At 76.5% G+C, this 2500-nt stretch overlaps 1 non-coding gene across 1 annotated transcript; it reads left to right on the top strand.

Annotated features, from left to right (window-relative positions):
- The first annotated feature begins 1123 nt into the window (after window positions 1-1123).
- On the top strand, window positions 1124-1276 carry LOC144614482 (5.8S ribosomal RNA). Its single transcript, XR_013552282.1, has one exon. It is a non-coding gene; the product is annotated as a 5.8S ribosomal RNA (ribosomal RNA).
- Window positions 1277-2500: the final 1224 nt, after the last annotated feature.

Here is a 2500-nt window from a genome sequence, read left to right as displayed (position 1 = left end):
CCGCTCCGTCGGGGGTCCGTCCCCCAGGCCCGTCTTCCTGCCTTGCGCCTCTCTCTTTGCCCTACCCCGCAGACCTTACTTACCCCCTTCCTTCCGCCCCCCCTTCAGGCCCCGGGTCCGGTCCGGGTCCGGCCTTCCGTCTCCTTCCCCGCCTCCTCCCCGAACCGCCACCCCCACGCCCTTGCCCGCTCGTGCCCCGCTTCCCGCCGCAGCCCCCCTCCCGCAGAGGGGGGGGCCTGGGCCGCGGGTGCGGGGGAGGGGACGGTGAGGGTTGGTCGGTGCCACGGGGAAGGTGTGCTCGGAAGTGAGGGCGGGGCCGGGGCCGGTCAGCCCCGGCGGCCCTGGATGGGGGGGGAGAAGAAGGGTCGTGTGGGGGTCGTGGGGGGGGAAAGCGAGGGGCGTCGGGCGGCGGCGGTCTGTGGGGGGGCGGTTAGCCCCCGTCGGAGCCTCCGTCACGGGCCGGCAGCGTCGGGGCTTTCGGTTGCCGTTTGTGGGTCCGGCCGCGGCCCCGGGGGGGCCGGCGTCGAGGTGGTTGGCGGTGTCGCGGGCTCCCTCGTCCCCCACCCACCTCGCCCGCCTCCACCCTGTCCAGGTACCTAGCGCGTCCCGGCGCGGAGGTTTAAAGACCCTTTGGGGGTCGCCCGTCCGCCTCGGGTCGGGGCGGTCGGGCCCGTGGGGAGCCGTGGAGGCTGGTCTTCCCGTGTCTCCTCCAGACTCCGCTGCCCGCCCCCCCGCCGCCCCAGGCCGGGGCGCCGCCGCGCTTGCGCCCACGCCACGGCCCTCCCCGGTTGCCGGGAGGGGCTTGCCCGGCGGCTGCCGGGTGGTGCGTGAGCGTGTGCGTGTGCGTGCGCCCCGTGTCCCTTGGGTGTGTGTTGGGGGGAAGGGGACAGGCGGGAACCCCCTGGGCGCCTGTGGGGTTGTTCTGAGCTCGCCCCGCGCGTCGTCCGCGTGGCGGGGCGGGCTGCTGGACTTGCCCTGTTCCAACCCTTCCGACCTCTCGGAGTCTGGTCTTTGTTGTCTCTTGCTGGCCGGCCGGAGGCACCCTTCGGGGATGTGCTGTGCCAGGTTGGGGGGGTCGCCCCTTTTCGGGGTTGGCCCTCCCGGTGATCACAAAAACTCGTACGACTCTTAGCGGTGGATCACTCGGCTCGTGCGTCGATGAAGAACGCAGCTAGCTGCGAGAATTAATGTGAATTGCAGGACACATTGATCATCGACACTTCGAACGCACTTGCGGCCCCGGGTTCCTCCCGGGGCTACGCCTGTCTGAGCGTCGCTTGCCGATCAATCGCCTCCCCCGGGTGGGTCTCTCTCCCGGGGGTAAGGCGCGGCTGGGGGTTCCCTCGCAGGGCCTGTCCCGCCGGCGCCCGCCCCTGCCCGAGTGCGCCCCGCCACGCCCGCCTGCGCGGCGGTTCGGTGTGCGGGGTCACCTGTGGGCCGGGGAGAGGGTCGTCCTGGCCGCCGGGCCCTCCGTCCCCCTAAGTGCAGACGACGGTGGCCGCCGCTGCCGGCCCTCCCTCCTTCCTCCTCCTCCTCCTCCTCCCCCCGCCCCCTCCCCGGCCCCGTGTGTACGGTCCCTGCCGCCTCCCTCAGCACCCCCCTCGCCCCCGCCTCGCCCCGCCGGGTCCGCTCGGCGGTGGCCTGTGTGTGGGACGTGGGAGGGCGTGGGACGGGGGCTGGGGGCCGGCGCCCGTGGGGCGGTGGCGTGGGGTGGTTGGGGGGGGGAGAGGTGGGGCGGGGGGGAGAGGCCGAGGCGGCCGGTCGCCGCCCGCGAGAAAAGGGAAGGGCGAGGAGAGCTCGCGCCTGAGGGCCGCGGCCGCCGCCGCGGTCCCTCTGGGGGAGATCCCTCGTGCCGCACGCGGTCTTTGGGATCGCCGCCCGGGTCTCGGGAGGGTTTTGCGGTGCCCCGTGCCGCGCGGTCCCGCGGGCCGTCGTGGGGGGTGGAGGCGCGGATCCGGAGCGCCGTCGGTCTCGCCGCCTTGCCCCGGGCGGCGACCGCGGCGGTCCGGCCGTGGCCCCCTCCTCTCCCGGTCCGCGGCCGTGCGGTCGGGGGCCCGAGCCGCGGCCCCGCCCCCGCTCCCCGCCGGCGATCCCGGCCCCCTTTGCCCTGTCGGGGCGGCTCGCGCCGAGGCCGAGTCGCGCGCGGGGCTGCGCCCCGGGGATGCGTGCCCCGGCGGCGGCCCGCGGGACGCCGCGGCGTCGCCCGCCGCTGCGCGCTTCCCCCCGGGTTGCGGCCGCGCCGCACTGCGTGCCCCGAGCCCGCGTTGTCGCGGTGTTGGGGGGGTGTTGGTTCTCCGCGGGGGTCTCTGTGGCTGGAGGCGTGCCGCGCCGTCCGCCGGGCCCGGTCCGGGGCCGCGGTGGGAGCGCGGGGCACGTTGGGACGTGTGTGGGGGGAGGCCGGGTGCGTCGCGTGGGGGGAAAAGGGCCGGCGGTCGGGGGCGACCGCCGCGCTCGGACCCCCCCCACGCCCGCGCCCGCTTTCCCCCCCCCCCCGCTCCCC

The sequence above is a fragment of the Panthera onca genome, chromosome E1 (assembly GCF_046562875.1).
Source record: "Panthera onca isolate mPanOnc1 chromosome E1, mPanOnc1 haplotype 2, whole genome shotgun sequence".
Taxonomy (NCBI): domain Eukaryota; kingdom Metazoa; phylum Chordata; class Mammalia; order Carnivora; family Felidae; genus Panthera; species Panthera onca.
Note: the sequence above shows the minus strand (reverse complement) of the source record. Positions and strands in the feature narration are given on the sequence as shown.